This window comes from Mustela nivalis (genome assembly GCF_964662115.1).
Source record: "Mustela nivalis genome assembly, chromosome: 7".
NCBI lineage: Eukaryota > Metazoa > Chordata > Mammalia > Carnivora > Mustelidae > Mustela > Mustela nivalis.
This window is the reverse complement of record NC_139026.1, coordinates 56,788,001-56,802,865: the sequence shown is the minus strand read 5'-3', so window position 1 is coordinate 56,802,865 and position 14,865 is coordinate 56,788,001. Positions and strand designations below refer to the sequence as shown.

Genomic DNA, 14,865 nt, shown 5'->3' with positions numbered 1-14,865 from the left:
TATTTTGAATTTTGTGTTGTCTTCTGGTTATATTTTTCAGAAGTCTGGCATATATTAGCTTCTTCAAAGAAAAAAATTAGTCAATTTATTCGTTTAAAAACTTGAAATTTTGGGCAGTGCTTGGGTGGCTCAGTGGGTTAAGCCTCTGCCTTTGGCTTAGGTCATAATCTCAGGGTCCTGGGATGGAGCTGTGCATTGGGCTTTCTACTCAGCAGGGAGCCTGTTCCCCCCACTCTTACCCGTCTCTACCTGTCTCTCTGCCTACTTGTGATCTCTGTCAAATAAATAAAGAAAATCTTTAAAAAAAAAAAAAAAAACTCCACCCCATCCGAGGACTCTGGGATCATGACCTGAGTCAAAGGCAGAGGCTTAACCCACTGAGCCACCCAGGAGCCCCTGTTCAACATTGTTAATTATTAATTATATTCCAAAAATACAACCTGGATCTCTGTTTTTGCATACTCCGTGTATATTGTGCCTGATGATATTATTGTGTTGCCTCCTGCTATATTTTTGTTTCTGTCAATTTATCCTCATTTTAAATAATATTTATTTCATATAATTTGGTCATGTATGATTTGGTATTTTTGGTATGACCGTCATACCTTCTCTACGGGCTATACCTTTAATCAATATGAATAACTATTTTGACCACCCCCCCTTTTTTTGGTCCCTTATGTATCAACTAAGTTGAATTTCAATTAGTTAAATTTTTATGAACATAAAATCTTTATGAACTCAACTCAAGTCCTGTTTGGCATCTGCAACCCTTAATACACTAATTTAAAATATTTCTAATTCTTAAAAATTAAAATTAAAAAATTAAAAAATTTCTAATTCTTAATACACTAATTAAAATGACTCCCCATTTTAACTATTTTGATTATTTAGGTAATGCATAAAATATCTACACCTATAATTCAATAACATTATAAGAACAGTTTGGCTTACAACATTAGAAAAACTTAAATTATTTGATACAGAGTTTTGTTAGGTATTGTATGGCTTTATTTCTCCTACCCAAAATGAGTAACTTTTTCAAGATCATTCTACAAAGAATCATTCAGGGGACACCTGTGTGGCTTAGTCAGTTAGGTGTCTGACTCTTGATCAGCTCAGGTCTTAATCTCAGGGTTGTGAGTTCAAGTCTTGTATTGGGCTGCGTGCTGGGAGTGGGACCTGCTTAAAAAAAAATAATAATTAGTTAAGCATCTGCCTTTGGTTGAGGTCATGATCCAGGGGTCCTGGGATCGAGTCCTGTATCAGGAGCTTGCTTTCCCCTCTGCCAGCTGATCCCTCTACTTATGCTCTCTCTCTCTCTCTGTCTGACAAATAAAATAAAATCTTAAAAAAAATCATTCAGCTAAGTATTTCATTACTTCATGGAGTCCCTAGTTAACATTAGAATTTTGGTTATATCAAACACTTGGGATGGGACAGCTATAAAATCTGCAACCAGAGTTTCACTGATTTCATCTGGTACATAGTAAGCGCTTGATAAGTAATCCTTGAAGTAATGAATATGTGAAATGGGGGTAAGGGAGGAATATCTTCATTTATTGTCAAAGATTAAGTCAATCATAGATAAAGGGAATTGAGTGGTTTTTCTTATCCTAATTAAGATTTACATCTGGAGCTATAAGGCATCCTGCCTCTTGTCTTGCTCAGGGACACTTGATACTTGAACAAAAAATAAGATTCTGTTAATAAGAAGTGTATTGAGGGGCGCCTGGGTGGCTTAGTCACTTGAGCATCCGGCTCTTGATTTCAGTTTGGGTCATGATCTCAGGGTCGTGAGATCGAGTTCCACCTCAGGCTCTGTACTGGGCATGGAGCCTGGTTAAGATTCTCTCCCTCTCCCTCTGCTCCTCCCCCCACTCCCGATCACATGCACTTGTGCACACACACTCTCTAAATCGAAAGAAAGAGGGCGGAAGGAAGTGAAAAAAGGGAGGAAGGAGGGGAGAAAAGTGGGGTGGGGGGATTGTGGGCATGGGCCATGTGCTTTGAATTTACAGTATTCATTACCTTTTCAGTAAAATAAAGGGGAGGGGAGTGCAGAACATATGTATGCAATAATTTAAGCAGCACAAAGAGTAAGTGGCCTCACAGAGACACTAGTTAATTTAGATATAATTTATACTGATTTCATTCTTTAAAATAAGAAAACACAAGCTTCTTAAATGTACATGTTTGTCTTGAGCTATTCTATATGAAATTCTATCCGGTATAACTGTTAAAGTTTGTGTTTTCCTTTAACAACCCTGCAATGTGACCTTCAACTGAAAATTATGTTAGCCTTTTATTGTTCATTTAATATACAGAATATTTATATGCAGGAGAATGAAATTGCAAAAAGATCTTTTAGATGGAAAACCATAAATCTTTGGGAGTAATTTTTCCCCATCCATATTTCATGAAATGAAGAGAACTGAGGCAGATTTAAACTTTTGTTTTTAACACCAGATATAGCTTTATCTCACAGTTTCAAAGAACTGTTATCACGGACCTTAAGTTTGCTCTGACTTTTATCTTTTGTAGGACAATGTACTTGCTCAACTACCTGGAAACTGATAACATGTACTGTTATGTTCCAGCAACCTTGAAATCTTTGATCTGAAGGAGCTTGAACAACTCTATCATTTCAAGTTGGAACTTTTGTGGAATACCTATGAAGTTCCAGGTAACATGCTAGATGCTGGGGATACATGTATGTTCCCCATTCTCTTGGGATTCAGAGTCCACGCAATACTGTCCATCCATCCATTCATTGAGTCAATACATACCAAGCCCTTAATCTGTGCCAGACCACATTAGGCGTTGAAGAAATAATGATACACAATGGTGAGCAAAACAAGGTGGCTGCCTTCACAGAATATAAGTCTAGTAGTGGGAGATACAAACAAGGAAGTGAGAAAATATAATGCAGTGTGTCAAATAGTAGAAGAGGAGAAACAGTGTCATGGGTCCATGACAGTGGACATCTAACTAAGAAAGGCCACCTAACTAAGGCTATCAATGCTCTCCCTGGTTACCCTGGTTAATAGAAAATAGACTACCTTTACAATACCATTAAATGATGGTGAAATTGACTCAATTTCAAAAGAGTAGAGTCCGTGACAACTCTCATAGAGCTCTCCCAACAGTATCCCCCTTATGGTTTCAAACATCTACTTCCATTTGATAAATTCATCAACAAATACAGGAAGTATTTACAACTCAACTCCCCCAGATAGCACCTCCTACTTCCTTTACAGTGTTTTTTAATAGTTTCGCAGAGGGACAATTATTATGCATGGGAAGATAATATCGAATGACTGGAACATGTGTCCTTCTAGAATGATGTTGACTGGAGAATGTTTGTGATGAAAGTTCTCCAAAGCTCTGATACTTTAGGCAATGTGCGTAGTATTTCAGAGTTTTGCTGTCAGCTAGATAGTTTGTTTTTTAATGTCCTAGACCTTAAGCTCCAGTAGGACAAGGATGACCTAACTTTGTTTCCTCTTTATACTGAGCACCTAGCAGAATGCACTGTACAAAGCAGGTGTTCAATCAACTTTGTCCAGTGAATACAGTCTTTGAACTGTTCCCTGAAAATGCATGAGGTTTGCTCCTATCAGGTTAGGTATTCTGGCAATACAGTAAATAAACCCCTGCACTATACTTGTAAGTGGAAAAATTCACAGGTACGTATAAGAATGAATTAGCTTGTATTTTATTAGAAAGGAAAGAAACAGTTTGCTAAATATTTTTTTAAAATTTAAAGATTTAACATTTAACATTTAAATCTTTAAATATTTGACTTAAATATTAAATCAAGATGAATTTACAGAGAACTTGGAAAAATGTATTTTATTCATGACATGACCAGTTATAATTGAAATTTTATATAACATTACTATGTAATACTAAATGTGTACAAAAAGTTGAAGAGTATTGCCTTTAACAAGAATTTATATAGAATAAATTATAGAATATAGAATAAATAATTCTATATTTATATATAATTATAATATAATTTATATATGTATATAACTTATATGTAATTATAAATGATTATAAATTTATTATAAATAATTATAGAATATAGAATAAATAAATTATAGGTATATAATAATATACACTATATATTAGGTGTATATAACATACCTATAATAAAAGCCATATGGATTTTCAGATTTCTTTATGAAAAACACTTTCTTAAAAACATGTACACTGCTTTGCCTAATAGCACCTTGGAGCCTGGATACTAATTTCCATGTATTTGTTTGACCGTGTTCATAATATTAATTAGAATGTACTTAAATAACACCTTATATATTTAAAAGAGCTTTCATATAGGGAACCAACTTGATGTAGAAGGAAAATCCTGGTTGGGAAATTAGTCTTAGATGGTAATCATAGTTCTGTTGCCAAATATCAGTGTGACCTTTGATTATTTGGCTTCTCGAGGCTTTTGTCTTCTCTTCTGCACGAGTAACACAGACACATGAGTGTGGAGACAAACCAGTTGTTTGTGTCTGATGTCAGTTCTGATTGGTCAATGATTTTCTCATAGCCATTTGTTAAATATTTTAAATATCACTTGATTTCTAAGGTCTCTTTTTTAACCTGGAAACCTTTATTTTTCATGCATCTTATGTTACCACCCCAGAGCTATTATTGCTATAGATAGTATTCTGCATTCATAAACATTTATTTTCATAAATAATTTATGAAAATAAATTTATGAATTTATTTTATTCATAAGCACAAATATGTATATAAGAATTTCAAAGTAGGATATAAAACTGCATAATATTGATATAGTAAAATAGTACAGTCAGTCTTTCCCTTTACCAACATGTTAAGGAGTTTTTAATGGGTAGAGGTTTATGGGTTTTTTTCAAGATTTTATTTATTTGTCAGAGGGAGAGAGAGACAGACAGAGTTTATAAGCAGGGGGATAGGCAGAGGCAGAGGAAGAAGCAAGGTCCCCACTGAGCAGGGAGACTAATGTGGTACTTGATCCCAGGACCGTGGGATCCTGACCTGAGCTGAAAGCAGACGCTTAACCAACTGAGCCACCCAGGAGTCCCTGAGGTTTATGATTTTTAAAATTTTCATCTTTAAATATTGTTATGTTTTCTACAAGAATATTTTCATAATTAAATCAGTATTTTAAAAAATTTTCAGTTTGAAATGAATTTCACAAACATAATATGACCAGAAGATTTTTTTTTTAAACGAATTTATTTATTTGAGAGAGAATATGAGTGAGGGGGGACAGACTCCCTCCCTACTGGGCAGGGAGCCTGATGCAGGGCTCGTTCCATGACCCTGAGATCACACCTGGGCCAAAATCAAGAGTTAGTTGCTCAACCAGCTGAGCCACCCAGGCATGCCGTGACTAGAGGATTAATGGAAAGGTCCTGTAGTACCTATTTCCATACATATGTATGTGTATATTACAAGTGGGAAGAATATATCCTTCACATTACTGGACTCTATTATATCTGATACTATCTATATACCTTACCTATATACCTATTATATATGATTATATATGATACTATCTATATACCTTACCAAAATAGCTTTGTCTGTATCTCTTGCCTAGCTTACATTTCACATGTAAGGGGTAAGAATATGAACAGACTTAATTTCCTCAAGTAGATATGTCAGCCATCCCTTTGAAAAAAAAGGTCCCTGGGGGCACCTGGTGGCTTAGTCCTTAAGCATCTGCCTTCTACTCAGGTCATGATCACAGGGTCCTGGAATCAAGTCCCATGCTGGACTCCTGCTTAGCAGGAAACCTGCTTCTCCCTCTCCCACTCCCCCTGTTTGTGTTCCCTCTCGCTGTCTCTCTCTCTGTCAAATAAATAAATTAAATCTTTAAAAAAAAAAAAAAGAGAGAGAGTCCCTGAATTATAGGGGGAGACTCTGAAGGGAGATAAGGATTCTAAATGTAATCATTCACATTTAAATTCTGCAGGAGAATGATCTTGCTTAAATATATAATGAAGTAGAATTTTTGCAGTGGTTTCTAAATTCACTTGTTAAAGAAAGAAGATAATCAGGTCAAGTTTCAGGTTGTGGCCCTCCCTTCTGTCAACCTTACCATCTGAGTCCATTCTCTTTTCTCCTGCTTTGGTAGCTGCCGGCAAAACAGTAAGTTGATTGCCTGTGCAGATGTCTGTCCAGAACAGGAGATTAATTCCCTTCTTGCAGGCTCCCCTAAGGAAGGAGGAGGAAAGAGCTGTAAAACGCCTCTTCAGACTGACAATGTATAACAGTGATTATCCCTCTCTCCCCACTGAACCAGTGGCTTGTGGTTCTGCAGCTGAGGCAGCTTCCTTTTTAGTAAGCCCAGAATGGCAACGTCTGATCGCAGTGATGGCTCTGGAATTTGAGGTACGTGATGCCTCTTTAGCCATGGCTGGGGCCCTAGTTATCAATTCTGGGACAACAAAAGAAGATTCACCCAACATCTTCTGACGTCCTCATAAATACTATAATCCACAGGTAATTTCTGTTCATAATACATACAGCTTTAAATATTTTCCATTGGCCCTTTTTATCTCCGTATGGTGGTATAGTTCCCATTCCAATTTTGTGTCTAGAATTTTTTCATGAACCCAGGATACATATTTATGTCCATGTGGAGATTCTTGAAAGATCCTGGATAACTGCTCCATTTCCCACCCCCAAATGTAACCGGTTTGTTGAATATTCTCAACTCAGGGGATAAATGTGAAAATTTCATACATTCTCTGTCTTTTCATTTCATGATATCTTGAAAAGATTCCATTACTTCTTTGTCACTCCCAGTTATTAAAAGTCAAATCTATTTAAAGCTTCAATCTCTTACTCAGTATAAAAAACTTTCCTTACTGGGGCGCCTGGGGGGCATGTTAGTTAAGCAGCTGACTCTTGGTTTGGGCTCAGGTCATGGTCTCATGGTGGTGAGATCCAGCCCTGTGCCAGGCTCTGTGCTCAATGTAGAGTCTGCTTGAGATTCTCTCCCTCTGCCCTTCCTGCTAGTGTGTTCTCTCTCTCTCTCTCTCTCTGAATAAGTCATCTTTTAAAAAGAATAATAAACAACTTTCCCTTCCTCCATGACTGGCTACGAGAAGGCTCAATAGATTTGGAGTGGGAGGGGATGGCTTGTGCTTCCACTTTTCTTCCCAGTATTAGAAACCTGGAATGCATTGGGGGTCCTTTACACCAATTGTGGGGCACAGGAAAGTTCCAGTAAGCATCATGCCACATGTATTTGCTTTGGGTAAGTTCCTTAACAAATCTTGAGTGTCATTTTCTACATCTATATAACATGGCAGTAATATCTCTCAGGATTGGGACGCCTGAGTAGCTCAGACAGTTAAGCATCTGCTTCCAGCTCAAATCCTATCCCAGTGTTCTGGATCAAGCCCTGCATCAGGCTCCCTGCTCAAGGAGCCTGCTTCTCCCTCTGCCTGCCACTTTCCCTACTTGTGCCTGTGCTTTCTCTCTCTCTGACAAATAAACAAAATATTTTTTTAAAAACCCACATATTTAAGGGTACCTGGGTGGCTCAGCGGGTTAAACCTCTGCCTTCGGCTCAGGTCATGGTCTCAGAGTCCTGGGATCAAGCCCCGAATCGGGCTCTCTGCTCGGCGGGGAGCCTGCTTCCCCCCCTCTCTCTGCCTGCCTCTCTGCCTACTTGTAATCTCTCTCTCTCTGTCAAATAAATAAATGAAAAAATCTTTAAAAAAAAAAAATCAACCCACATATTTAAAAAAAAATACCTCTCAGGATTTAATGACAGTTATAAGGGATGACATTGTCTGACTCTGGTTTGGGTGTTCTGACTAGCTTATGAGTGACTCAAGCACAGAGAGATTACAGTTAAGTTCCTCTTTAACATCTTTTTGATTCCTCTTTATCCCTAAGCCCCTGGAGAAATACTTATTTCTTTTTGGACCTCTTTATATTTTCAAAGCAAAATCTGTTATTCCATCTGTTCCTTAAAACACCTCATTAAGGCTTGTGTGCAAGTGTCCCTCTTGTTTCTTGTAGTTTATCAGACTCCTGTCCCTTGAATAATTGTTCAAGTTGCCACAGCCGATTGGTAAGTCACATTCTGGCTGCAGCATGCTGCTTGACTTCTGCTTCCCAAAAGATATAAATGGCACATATTTATACCAGTGTTGCATATGCTTATATATGTGTAACTAAATATGACCACTCCATGAAATGTTGATGGGACATATTCAAATTAGGTCAGGAATGTTATTATATACTGATGTTTGATAAAAATTTTAGGAGTCAGTGATAACATATAGATAGTATAATTACCTCTTACGTGGTTGAAGACAAGGCATTATACAAGTTGAAGTCCTTCTGAATTTTAATAGCGTGTATGAATTAATTATGGAAAAAATTATAGTTAACCTTTAAGGTAACAAAATTAAAGACAGTATTAAGAGAAACTCACGGTCTTGCTACCCTGCAGAACTATTGTCATTTTTCATAGTATTTCTGTGATGATGAACTTTATGTGTCACCTTGATGGGGTCAGGAAATTTGGCCAAATGGTACTTTGGATGTTTCTGTGAGGGTGATTTTTTGTTGATGAGATTAGCATTTAAATCAGTGGACTTTGCGCATAATGTGGGCAATCATTTGAAGGTCCTTAATGGTAACAAAGGCTGCCCTTCCCAGAGCAAGAATGAATTCTGCCTGCAGACTGATCTTTGAACTTGAACTGAAACCATCAGCTCTTCTCGGTCTCGAGTTCGCTGGCCCACCCTGAAGATTTTGAACTTGTCAGCCTGCATAATCATGAAAGCCAGTTTCTTAAAATAAATTTTTCTTCGTGTGTGTGTGTGTGTGTGTGTGTGTGTGTGTGTGTGTGTACATATACATTCTATCAGTTCTGTCTCTCTGAGACTCTTGGCTAGTACAGCCTAACATGTCATCATGTTTACACATGTTTTACTATATGTTAGCACACTATTTTGCATTTTTCCTTTTCTTTTCTGTTCTACCTAAAGGTAAAGTTACATGGATAAGGAGACAGTACATCTCTAGAGGTCCATAATCTGTGTACAAACATTTATCTCCACAGTCTTTTTCTCTTTATCCTAGTAACATATATGTGTGTATGTGTGTGTGTGTGTGTATAATTACTATTTAATAATACTATATTTTATATATACGTGTGTGTGTGTGTGTGTGTGTGTATAACTAGAATATTTTCTTTGACCTCATCTTGACCTCCCCCTAAATCTATCCTTGGATCCCTCTTGCACTTGAATGTCAGCTGTTCCGAGGTGCACTGCCTTCACTTCTTCAACTCACACTCACTACTTACCCAAATTTAAAAATCTTCCACCCTCATACCATACTGAAATGACTCTCAGGTTATCAAGGCCCTAATTTTAAAAATCCAATTTTGTAACTTTTTTCTTATTATAAAAGCAGTGCATATTTCATAGGGAAACAACAGAATGTATAGAAAAAGCATAAGGAAACAAATTTTTAAAGACTCTCCTAAGCCCTGCCCTCAGTGGTTATCACTGTCAACATTTTAGTTTATATTATAGTATAATACATAAAGATTATATTCACATGTAACCATATTTGTTTATATTTAGGAGAACATTCAAACATTTATAAGCAGTCAGAAAATAAGGTTGAGAGTATATGTATTATTTTAATATTTGCTTTTTAAACTTGTCAGCATGCCAAAAATATTTTCCGTGTCATTAACTATTTTCCCACAACGTGATTTTTATTAGTTGTTGTATAAACATACGATGATTTATTTAACCCAATTTCTCATTGCTTGACAGTTTGCTTATTTCCTTGGGAGCTGCTATAAATAATGCCACAATAAATATTATTGCATATAAATCCAGTGAACATCTCGGATTATTTACTTGAATATATATTCCTAGAGGTAGAATTTCTAGGTGAAGAAAAATGCCCAACTTTTGAAATATGCAGCTAACCTGCCATGGAGAAATATTATACCTTTCGGAAATTCCCCCATTTAGATAGTGGAGTGTTCATTTCTCCACACTCTTATCAACCCTGAATAGTCATATTTTTAAAACTACCATTTTTCTTTTTACCTGAAAGTGTTATTTTGCTTTTTCATCTGAAAAAGCTGCAAAATATGTCTCAATAAGTATTTGTTGGATTAATTATTTTGAAACTGGAAATATTTTGAAAGGAATTATTTTAAAAAGATTGATTACTCTTTCATATATTGATTGGTCATTTGAATTTTCTTTTTTTGTGAATTTTTGGTTTTGCTATCTTTTATTTCCAATAGGAATGTTAGTGTTTTTGAATTTTTTTTTTTTTTTAAGATTTTGTGTATTATTTATTTGAGAGAGAGGCAGACAGAGATAGTGTGAGAGAGTAGGAGCAAGCAGGACAGGGAGAAGCAGGCTCCCTGCTCAGCTGGGAGCCCAAAGCAGGACTTGATGCTGGGGTCCTGGGATCATAACCTGAGCCCAAGGCAGCCACCCAAGCGACTGAGCCATCCAGGTGCCCTGAAATTGCTTTAAAGAATCATTCCATATATTAGAAATATGATCACTGGTATGTCAATATTTTCAGCTTTATTTTCCCAATTCTCCTTTTCCTTTTTATTTTAGTTTTCAACAAAACCAAAAGTTGAACATACTTTTATAATGATTTAGAAGTTTTCTTGATTAATGAAAGAAACATTTAAAAATTACACAGGTTTTAACTAAAAGCCTGAGACATGATATTGAGTTATGTGAACTTTATAAAATAAATATTCATTAATGTTTTAAACTCAGAATTCAATAATAATATTTGCCCCTCCAAATAGCAAATTATGTGTTTGTTTGATTTGTGTAGGTGTGGGATCTTTGAACATTTATCTTTATTTATTTTTCTTTCAAGATTTTACTTAAATTCAAGTTAGTTTATATATATATATATATATTAGTGTTAGTTTCAGGGGTGGAATTTAGTGATTCATCGTTTGCATATAACAACCAGTGCTCATTACAAGTACCCTCCTTTATGCCCATCACCCAGTTACCCCAACCTCAAACCCACCTTCCTTCCAGCAACCGTTTGTTCCCTTTAGTTAACAGTCTTTTATGCTTTGCCTCCCTCTCTGTTTCTATCTTATTTTATTTCTCCTTCCTTTCCCCTATGTTCATCTGTTTTGTTTCTTAAATTCCACATATGAGTGAAATGATACGGCATTTGTCTTTCTTTGATTTATTTCACTTAGCATAATATATACTAGTTCTATCCACATCCTTACAAATGGCAAGATTTCATTCTTTTTGATGGTTGAGTAATATTCCATTATATATGTATACCACATCTTTTTTATTCATTCATCATTCAATGGACGTTTGAGCTTTTTCCATAGTTTGGCTATTGTGGACATTGTTGCTATAAACATTGGGGTGCATCTGCCTCTCCTAATTACTATGTTTGTATCCTTTGGATAAATACCTAGTAGTGCAATTGCTGAGTCATAGGGTAGTTCTATTTTTAACTTTTTGAGGAACTTCATACTGATTTCCAGAGTGGCTGCACCAGGTTGCATTCCACCAAGAGTGTAAGAGGGCTCCCCTTTCTTCACATTCTCACTAACATCTATTGTTTCCTGACTTGTTAATTTTAGTCATTCTGACTGATGTGAGGTGGTATCTCATTGTGTTTTTGATTTGTATTTCATTGATGATGAGTGATGTTGAGAATTTTTTCATATGTCTGTTAGCCATTTGTATGTCTTTGGAGAAATGCCTGTTCATGTGTTCTGCCCATTTCTTAACTAGATTTTTAAATTTTGGGGTGTTTGATAAGCTTTTTATTTTGTTTTGTTTTGTTTATTAACATATAATGTATCATTAGCCCCAGGAGTACAGGTCTATGACTCACCAGGTTTACGCACTTCACAGTACTCACCATAGCACATACCTTCCCCAGTGTCCATAACCCTGCCTCCCTCTCCCTACCCCTCCTACCCGCCCTGGCAACCCTCAGTTTGTTTTATGAGATTGAGAGTCTATTATGGTTTGTCTCCCTCCCGATCCCATCTTGTTTCATTTATTCTTTTCCTACCCCAAAGCCCCCACATTACCTCTCAACTTACTCATATCAGGGAGGTCATATGATAATTGCCTTTCTCTGATTGACTTAATAAATCCTTTATTGATACTAGCCCTTTATCCAATATGTCATTTGCAAATATCTTGTCCCTTTCCAGTGGTTGCCTTTTGGTTTTGTTGATTGTTTCCATTGCTGTGCAGAAGCTTTTTATCCTAATGAAGTTCCAGTAGTTCATTTTTGTTTTTGTTTCCCTTGCCTCTAGAGACATGTCTAGTAAGAAGTTGCTGGGGCCAAGGTCAAAGAGGTTGTTGCCTTGTTTGCCTCTAGGATTTTGATGGATTCCTATCTCCCATTTAGGTCTTTCATCCATTTTGAATTTATTTTTGTGTATAGAGTAAGAAAGTGGTTCAGTTTCATTCTTCTGCATGTGGCTGGCCAATTTTCCCAACACCATTTGTTGAACAGATGGGTTGGATATTCTTTCCTGCTTTGTTGAAGATTAATTAACCATACAGTTGTGGGTCCATTCCTGGGTTCTCTATTTTGTACCAGTACCATACTGTCTTAATGACTATAGCTTTGTAATACAGCTTGAAGTCCAGAATGATGATGCCTCCAGCTTTGATTTTCTTTTTCAACATGACTTGGCTATTTTGGGTCTTTTCTGGTTCCATACACATTTTAGAATTATTTGTTCTAGCTCTGTGAAAAGTGCTGGTGTTATTTTGATAGGGATTGCATTGACTGTGTAGACTGCTTTGGATACTATAGATGTTTTAACAATATTTGTTCTTCTAGTCCATAAGCATGAAATGGTTTCCCATTTCTTTGTGTCTTCCTCAATTTCTTAAATAATTTTTCTGTTGATTTCAGAGTTCAGGTCTTTTACGTCTTTGGTTAGGTTTATTCCTAGATATCTTATGGGGTTTGGTGCAATTATAAGTGGGATTGATTACTTGAATTCTCTTTCTGCTGCTTCATTACTGTTGTTTAGAAATGCAACAGACTTCTGTGCATTGACTTTATGTCCTGCACCTTTCCTGAATTCCTGTATCAGTTCCATCAATTTTTTGGTGTAGTCTTTCAGATTTTTTACATAGAGTATCATGTGACCTGCAAAGAATAAATACTTAACTTCTTATTGCTGATTGGGATACCTTTTGTTTCTTTTTGTTGTCAGATTGCTGAGGCTAGGACTTCCAGTATCATGTTTAACCACAGTGGTGAGAGTGGATATCGCTGTTTTGTTCCTGACCTTAGGGGAAAAGCTGTCAGGTTTTTCCCCATTGAGGATGATACTAGTTTTAGGTCTTTGTACATGACCTTTATGATATTGAGATATTTTCCTAATACCCATACTTTCTTGAGGCTTTTTATAGTTGTTTTATTTATTTATTTATTTATTTATTTGAATGAAGGGAGGGACAGAGGGAGAGGGAGAGAGAAACTCCAATCAGACTCCACACTGAGTGCAGAACCCAACCCTGAGAGTGCAATCTCAAGACCCTGAGATCACAACCTGAGCCAAAACCAAGAGTCAGATACTTAATCAACTGTGCCACCAGGCATCCTCTTGAGGGTTTTTGTCAAGAATGGATGCTGTATTTTGTCAAATGTTTTTTCTGCATCTATTGAGAGGTCCATATTGTTCTTAGCTTTCTTTTATTAATGTGCTGTATCACGTTTTATCACGTTGATTGACTGATATGTGACTGTTGAACCACCCCTGCAGCACAGAATAAATCCCACTTGATTTTGGTGAATGATTCTTTTAATGTACTGTTAGATTTGATTAGCTAGTATCTTGTTGAGAATTTTTGTATCCATGTTTATCAGGGATAATGGTTTGTAAGTCTTTTTTTTTTTTTTTAATTCAAACGAACTTTTTATTTTATTTTTTTAATTTAATTTAATTTTTTTTTCAGTGTTCCAAGATTCATTGTTTATGCACCACACCCAGTGCTCCATGTAATATGTGCCCTCCTTAATACCCACCACCAGGCTCACCCATCCCCCCATCCTCCTCCCCTCCAAAACCCTTAGTTTGTTTCTCAGAGTCCACAGTCTCTCATGGTTCATCTCCCCCTCTGATTTCCCCCAACTCACTTCTCCTTTCCTACTCCCAGTATCCTCCATGTTATTCATTATGATCCATAAATAAGTGAAACCATATGATAATTCTCCTTTTTAGTGGGATCTTTGTCTGGTTTTGGAATTAAGGTAATCATGCTGGCCTCATGGAATGGGTTTGGAAGTTTTACTTCCATTTATGTTTTGTGAGAGAGTTTCAGAAGAGTAAGTATTAATTTTTCTTTAAATTTTTGGTAGAATTCCCCTGGGAAGCCATCTGGCCCTGGAGTCTTGTTTGTTGGGAGATTTTTGAGTGCTGATTAAATTTCTTTGCTGGTTATAGGTCTATTCAGATTTTTAATTTCTTTCAGATTCAGTTTTGGTAATTTATGTGTTTCTAGGAATTTATCCATTTCTTCCAAATTGCCTAATCTGTTGGCATATAATTGCTCACAATATTTTCTTATAGTTGACTGCATTTCTGTGGTGTTGGTTATGTTCTCTTTGTTTTCATTCATGATTTTATTTATTTGGGTCCTTTCTCTTTTCTTTTTTATAAGTCTGGCCAGGGATTTATCAATTTTGTTAATTCTTTCAAAGAACCAGTTCCTAGTTTAACTCATCTGCTCTACTGTTTGTTTGTTTGTTTTAAGTTTCTTTATAATTTATTGCTTCGCTAATCTTTATTTCCCTTCTCCTACTGGGTTTAGGCTGTATTTGAAG

At 36.3% G+C, this 14,865-nt stretch overlaps 1 protein-coding gene across 14 annotated transcripts in view; it reads left to right on the top strand.

Moving 5' to 3' along the window:
* The window catches only part of GUCY2C (guanylate cyclase 2C), a 124,013-nt gene that overhangs the window by 4,693 nt on the left and 104,455 nt on the right, over positions 1-14,865 (top strand). For 5 of the 14 annotated variants that reach the window (XM_082742350.1, XM_082742351.1, XM_082742344.1 and 2 more), the window contains exon 2: positions 2,598-2,683. The exons of 4 other annotated variants lie outside the window; for them this stretch is intronic. The gene's annotated coding sequence lies outside the window, so the exon portion shown is untranslated. Of the gene's footprint in view, positions 1-2,541; positions 2,684-6,210; positions 6,394-14,865 lie in introns of those variants that run through there. 5 more of the 14 variants (XM_082742348.1, XM_082742352.1, XM_082742353.1 and 2 more) reach the window with 2 other exon arrangements.